Consider the following 7,774-nt stretch of genomic DNA (forward strand, 5'->3'; position numbering starts at 1 on the left):
GATTCTTCCACAACTCCACCAACAATGCATCAGTGTCCCAGTTTTGTTCCTGTCATCTTAGCCAATCTGACAGGTGTGTAATGATATCTCAGAGTTGTCTTAATTTGCATTTCTCTGATCAACAGTGATTTGGAAAAAAATCTTTATTTAGAATTTGTATTGATGTGTAAAAATAAGAAAAATTATTCCCTGTGTGATATGCAAATAAATCATAGAATATGAAAAGAAAACTTATTTTCTTAAATATAAAGACTATTTTGGGGGTATATATATTTTTTCTCAATAGTATTTTATTTTTTCAAACACATGTAAAGAAAGTTTTCAACATTGATTTTTAAGACTTTGTGTTCCAAATTTTTTTCTCCCCCTTCTTTGTCTGCCCTCTACCCAAGACAGCAAGAGATCTGATATAGGTTAAATATGTGCAATCTTAAGAACATTTATTCTTTTTAAAAATAGTATTTTTTTAATACATGCAAAGATTGCTTTCAACATTCACCTTTGCAAAATCTTGTGTTCTTCTTCTCTTTCCCCTTCCCTCTTCTCCATAATGGCAAGCAATCTAGTATAGGTTAAACATATGCAATTCTTCTAAGCATGTTTCCATATTCATCATGCTGTGCAAAAAAAATCAGATCAAAAGGGGGAAAATATGAGAAAGAAAAAAAAACCCAGCAACTAAACAAAAAACAATAACAACAAAAAGGTGAAAATCCATAGCATATCTCCATAGTTCTCTCTCTGGATATGAATGGCACTTTCTGCTGAGTTATGGGACCCTGCTGAGAGGGAGTACCAAGGCCACCTCAGCCTTTCATGCACAATAAGTTTTCTGCCACATTTGCAGAAATGTCCTTGTTGATTAAGGAGCAATGACTTGTGATCATGGGAATGAGTAAGCCCAGTGGCTATGTAAGCAAGGATGCCTGAACAGGGCCTCTCACCTGTGAATGAGTTGCTGGATTGGCTCTCCTCCCATTGGTGGATACCATGCATACACATAGCCTACACAAAGCCTATGACCTGCTTCTCTGAATGGTGATTGGGGATTGCCTACTGTTCACATACACATACAGATCACTCTTGCAAAAATGTACATCAAAAGGCTGTATGGCATGATGAACTAGAGCTCTTTTCACATTCTATGAGTCTCCTGCCTCATTCATCTCATCTCTGAGATCAAAGGGCTCATATGCTTTGAGCTCTTAGAAGACAGCCTCAACAACTGATGCCAGGGAACTGTGACAGGAATTTAGACCACTTTGAGGTCAAGCATTGCTACGTGGTCAAGACAACCTCTATGAGGACTCCAGAGGGAGAGCCCGCCGAACTGTGCTGTTTCCCAGCAGAATTTGGCGGAGATGGTTAAGTAACCTAATGGGGCAGAAAATAGGCACCCTACTCCCTTCAAAGAGGGAAATATATGTCAGGACCATATATAAATGTAAAAAAGAGCAGGGTTGCATAGTTCAATTAGGAGACATTAGAAAATTGCTAGACATTGCTTACATAGTTTCTCCATGGTTACCTGAGGAGGGATGTTATAATTGTGATACATGGATTGTTTTTGGTGAACAGCTCACTTATGATAAGCATTGCCCAGGAGAAATACAAAAAAAAAAGTCATTTTAATATATATAATCTCATTAAACAAAGTCTGAAATAAGAATCAGAAAAAGGAGGTCATGAAATTTACAATTGGAGCACCGACAGACAGACATCTTAGCAGTAGATGTCCCTCTCCTGAGCCTGAGAATGATAATGAATGGCCTCCCTCTCCCCTTCACCATCTTTGGCCCACCCTACTCTTGTGTCTATCTGGATTTACAGTCTTTCAAAGACTAATGTAAAAAAAATGAAATAAGAATTGAAGAAAAGCAGGATTATATATATATATATATATACAGCGACACAGTGGACAACAAGCAAAAGGTAATCAATTATATTCTTTATCTTCACTTAAAAATTTTTTGCAGCAGGTTAGAGATCAAGGGCAACACCCAGAGGAGTGGGAAGAATTATATCCTGTTATATAGAGGAGGATTACCCTTTTAACCCAGGGCAGAGAAGACACAGACATGAATCATTTTCCTTTAAAATTCTAACCCAGGTTAAGGACTCAGTTCATAAATATGGGCTCATGGCACCTTTTGTTATGTTATAACTTGAAATAATGTCATGGGAAATTTTGTGCCCCAATGATTGGAAAGCAAACACCAAAGGGAGGTGGTCATGTCCTCCTTCACTTCTCAGGAAGGGTGAGAGGACCAAAGGGAGGTGGGGAACCAAACCAGACATTGTCAGCAAGTTCCTGTTGAGTCCTGTTACTCACTCAAGGGCTCTCAACTGGATTCCTTACCATTCCCAGGTCTTTGGACGTCTTCCGCACAGCCCTTCTCCAGCTGTGTTCCTCCTTATAGAGCAGCCTTCACACCAGATAGTTCAGCAATGCAAGCATTTAATTGTGCACTCTACTTCTTCTGTCCACACCCCCCTCTCTTTTCATCTCCTGTGGCACAGTTACAATTCTTTTATATTCTGATTCACGTCATTCCAGCCCAGATATCCTTGTCCTTTTCCCTGCCCCATTACAGGCTACTCCGAGCCAATCTCTAGGCAGACTACTCTGAGCCAGTTATCCATCTCTAGGGAAAATATCCTTTTGAACTGGCCTTGACACGCACACACTGTTCTCCTGGCCCTCCTCCCTTCCATGCCACATACACAGTACACAACAGGTTCCCTCCAGGCTGAAAGATCTTATACCTTACCCAAAGTTCCCCCACTATCTGCAGCCTGCTATATCTCCTGCTTTCTTTTGTTTTAGTTGAAACAGGGATACATAAATCCATCAGCATGGGAGGTATTACACAAGCAATTAGTAATATAACAAACAATATGAATCAATATGGTTTTATAAAAGATTTCCATGAATCCTAGAAAGAGGGTATATAAATAACAATTACACTTACACCTCCTCCAGCAGATTGTGTGCAGTGGGCAGTGTTGATTTCAGGCCAGGCAGTGCTCTGGATGACAGAATTTTTAGAATGGATTTGGTTGACTGCCCCTCAGATTGCTTCAGGAGCAAGCATGAAGTTATACTTTGAACATCTTAGTGGCACTGGGGCTCATGCATACACCGGAAATCAGATCCATTTTACTGAAGAGACATATCCCCGAATATCCTAATGTACCAGAACAGCATGGAGTAGGATTCCTATAGAAAAGGGTAAAAAGGAAAGCTTTACCCAACTGGGTAAGAGCTGGGGAGCTCTTCACTAATTGTGTTGCTTGATTACAGAATGATGTAGCTAAGGCCATGGGAAATGTAGGAGGTGTAGATAGGATACAAAAAGGCTTTGTTACAGAAGAAATGTAGTGCAGATTGTTGCAGAGCAATGATTATTACTACCTACCCCCTCATGCTGTTTGTGAAATGCCCATTCAACAGTATCAAAGAAAACAACTAAAAATCCTTGTTATAAATCCTCCACTACCTTGGTATTCATTAGCTAACTAGTCATACAAATATATATGAGTGTTGTAATACAGGATCCACCTGCCAGTGGCTGCAGGAGGTCTAACTCAAACCTGTAGAATTATATCATTACAGCACACTAAGTATGTGCCAACTACAGAGCCATTGTCTCATCAGTCATACTGAGCAAGTGCTAACTATAAGCACTCTGCTGTAAGGATCCCTTGCTTCAAGTAGAACACAGGTGGTCACACCCTCCCTGACTTCTCAAGAAGGGAGGTGAGAACACCAAAGAGAAATGGGGTGCCAAACCAGACATTGTCAGCAAGTTTCCTCCAGGTTGAAGGCCCTCTACTTATGAGGAAGTGCCTATGTCTGTAACTATGATTAACACTGACAATATTGAAACATTAACAAGGGACAATGTATAATTCAAGGAATAGTCATTCCATCTGAACTTATAGTTAAAACAGAAGATAATAAATGTGAATTAACTCCACAGATGGGTCCAAATTCAGAGGCTGTTGTGCAAACATATTTTACAAAGGCTATCACATTCACTTGCCCAATACTGGTGCTTACTTTGAATAACCAAAAGTTTGAAGGATTAATAGACACTGGCGCTGACAGGACTGTGGTGGCTGGTTCTCAATGGTCCACTCGGTGGCCTATGACTTCAGCTAACAATAGAGTGGCAGGGGTAGAAGGCAGTAAGGAGGCTTTGATGTCCACTGAACTGGTAAATTGGCAAAAAAGATGAAAAGACAGGAACCACTTATATACATTTCAACACAACAAAATATACAATCAGGACTGGCAACAGAGGCCAAAAGGTGGGCTATCGTGATGGACTCACCATGGCCTAGGATTGTCTCATGGGGATTGGGGTATCATGTGACACATGCTGGGCATGTAGGGGACGCCCTGTCATAGCAACACTCTCATCTGCACAGGAGGGTTGCAGCAGTATGTTTATATAATGGATCATCAGGTTGGCCCCTTAGAAAACACAAGCCTCCATGAGACACATTCTTGTCACTCAAGAATTGGGCCAGCAGTTTGGCACATGGAAAACCATCTTGGACCCTGGTTTTTCCCCAAATGGCACAAGAATTGAATACCAATTCTATACTAAAGTCTGTCTGGGAGGGAAATATGCATTCATGTTAGGAGACTGTAACTGTTACCCAAGAAACATTAGATTTTAACAATGTTACTTGTAATTGTATACTGAAATTGAAAATCAGACGGTATTTATTCCTAGAGCTTATATATCAATACTTCCTGTCAAAAGTGAGAAATGGTATCATATTAAGACTGATCATATGTTCAATACTATAATAGAAAAGAAGGAAACTGACCTTAGTACCATTAGAAAAAAGAGAAATATCATTGGAAATAGGAGCAAAAGTAGAGTTATTGAAACTCCAGGATCAATTACAATGTGATTACAGATATACAAAGGTTTGTGTGGCCCCTTTGCATATAGGTCTAGATTATGATTGGGACAGTATCAAGAGGCATTTGAATGGTTTATTTCTTTTTTTTTATTATATATATATTTTTTTATAATATTATCCCTTGTATTCATTTTTCCAAATTATCCCCCCTCCCTTTATTCCCTCCCCCCGATGACAGGCAATCCCATACATTTTACATGTGTTACAATATAGTCTAGGTACAATACATGTGTGTGAATATCATTTTCTTGTTGCACAATAAACATTAGAATCCGAAGGTACATGCAACCTGGGCAGACAGATATTAGTGCTAACAATTAACATTCACTTCCCAGTGTTTCTTCTCTGGGTGTAGCTACCTCTGTCCATCATTGATCAACTGGAAGTGAGTTGGATCTTCTTTATGTTGAAGATTTCCACTTCCATCAGAATACATCCTCATACAGTATTGTTGTTGAAGTGTACAGTGATCTTCTGGTTCTGCTCATTTCACTCAGCATCAGTTGATGCAAGTCTCTCCAGGCCTCTCTGTATTCCTCCTGCTGGTCATTTCTTACAGAGCAATAATATTCCATAACCTTCATATACCACAATTTACCCAACCATTCTCCAACTGATGGACATCCATTCATCTTCCAGTTTCTAGCTACAACAAAAAGAGCTGCCACAAACATTTTGGCACATATATGTCTCTTTCTGCTCTTTAGTATTTCTTTGGGATATAATCCCAGTAGTAGCGCTGCTGGGTCAAAGGGTATGCACAGTTTGACAACTTTTTGGGCATAATTCCAGATTGCTCTCCAGAATGGCTGGATTCTTTCACAACTCCACCAGCAATGTATTAGTGTCCCAATTTCCCCACATCCCCTCCAACATTCATCGTTATTTGTTCCTGTCATCTTAGCCAATCTGACAGGTGTGTAGTGGTATCTCAGAGTGGTCTGAATTTGCATCTCTCTGATCAGTAGTGATTTGGAACACTCTTTCATGTGAGTGGATATAGTTTCAATTTCTTCCTCTGAGAATTGTCTGTTCATATCCTTTGACCATTTATCAATTGGAGAATGGTTCGGTTTCTTATAAATTAGGGTCAGTTCTCTATATATTTTGGAAATGAGACCTTTGTCAGAACCTTTGTTTTTAAAAATATTTTCCCAATTTGTTACTTCCCTTCTAATCTTGTTTGCATTAGTATTATTTGTACAGAAACTTTTTAGTTTGATGTAATCAAAATCTTCTATTTTGTGATCAATAATGATCTCTAGTTCTCCTCTGGTCATAAATTCCTTCCTCCTCCACAAGTCTGAGAGGTAGATTATCCTCTGTTCCTCTAATCTATTTATTATCTCCCTCTTTATGCCTAAATCGTGGACCCATTTTGATCTTATCTTGGTATATGGTGTCAAGTGTGGATCCATATCTAATTTCTGCCATACTAATTTCCAGTTTTCCCAACAGTTTTTTCCGAATAATGAATTTTTATCCCTAATGTTGGTATCTTTGGGTTTGTCAAAGATTAGGTTGCTATATATGTATCCTTTTTTGTCCTTTGTATCTAATCTGTTCCACTGATCTACCGGTCTATTTCTTAGCCAATACCAAATGGTTTTGGTGACTGCTGCTATATAATATAGCTTTAGATCAGGTACACTTAGACCACCTTCCTCTGAGTTTTTTTTCATTAGTTCCCTTGCAATTCTCGACCTTTTATTCTTCCATATGAATTTTTTTGTTATTTTTTCTAGGTCATTGAAATAGTTTCTTGGGAGTCTGATTGGTATAGCACTAAATAAATAGATTAGTCTGGGGAGTATTGTCATCTTTATTATATTCGCTCGGCCTATCCAAGAGCACTGAATGTCTTTCCAATTATTTAAGTCTGATTTTATTTTTGTGGCAAGTGTTTTGTAATTTTTCTCATATAATTCCTGACTTTTCTTTGGTAGATGAATTCCCAAATACGTTATACTCTCAACATTTGTTTGGAATGGAATTTCTCTTTATATCTCTTGCTGTTGCATTTTGTTAGTGATATATAAAAATGCCGAGGATTTATGTGGATTTATTTTGTATCCTGCCACTTTGCTGAAATTTTGAATTATTTCTAGTAGCTTTTTAGCAGAGTCTTTGGGGTTCTCTAAGTATACCATCATGTCATCTGCAAAAAGTGATAGTTTAATTTCCTCTTTTCCTACTCTAATTCCTTGAATCTCTTTCTCGGCTCTTATTGCCGAGGCTAGCGTTTCTAGTACTATATTGAATAGTAATGGTGATAGTGGGCAACCTTGTTTCACTCCTGATCTTACTGGGAAAGGTTGCAGTTTATTTCTATTGCATATTATGCTTACTGAAGGTCTTAAATATATGCTCCTGATTATTCTAAGGAATAGTCCATTTATTCCTATACTCTCAAGAGTTTTTAGTAGGAATGGATGTTGGATTTTGTCAAATGCTTTTTCTGCATCTATTGAGATGATCATATGGTTCTTATTAATTTGATTATTAATATGGTCAATTATATTAATAGTTTTCCTAATATTAAACCAGCCCTGCATTCCTGGAATAAATCCTACTTGATCATAGTGTATTATCCTGGAGATGATTTTCTGAAGTCTTTTTGCTAATATCTTATTTAAGATTTTAGCATCAATATTCATTAAGGAGATTGGTCTATAATTTTCTTTCTCAGTTTTCGATCTACCTGGTTTAGGTATCAGTACCATGTCTGTGTCATAAAAGGAGTTTGGTAGGACTCCTTCATCCCCTATTTTTTCAAATAATGTATATAACATTGGGGCTAATTGTTCTTTAAATGTTTGGTAGAATTCACATG

The 7,774-nt window shown here is 38.1% G+C and overlaps 1 long non-coding RNA gene across 1 annotated transcript; it reads right to left on the bottom strand.

Annotated features, from left to right (window-relative positions):
- Positions 1-370: 370 nt before the first annotated feature.
- Positions 371-4,211, bottom strand: LOC141542950 (uncharacterized). The gene is made up of 3 exons (XR_012482281.1): positions 4,064-4,211; positions 2,973-3,220; positions 371-617 (listed from the first exon to the last, which is right to left on the bottom strand). It is a non-coding gene; the product is annotated as an uncharacterized LOC141542950 (long non-coding RNA).
- Between the last annotated feature and the right edge of the window lie 3,563 nt (positions 4,212-7,774).

The sequence above is a fragment of the Sminthopsis crassicaudata genome, chromosome 5 (genome assembly GCF_048593235.1).
Source record: "Sminthopsis crassicaudata isolate SCR6 chromosome 5, ASM4859323v1, whole genome shotgun sequence".
NCBI classification, from domain to species: Eukaryota; Metazoa; Chordata; class Mammalia; order Dasyuromorphia; family Dasyuridae; genus Sminthopsis; species Sminthopsis crassicaudata.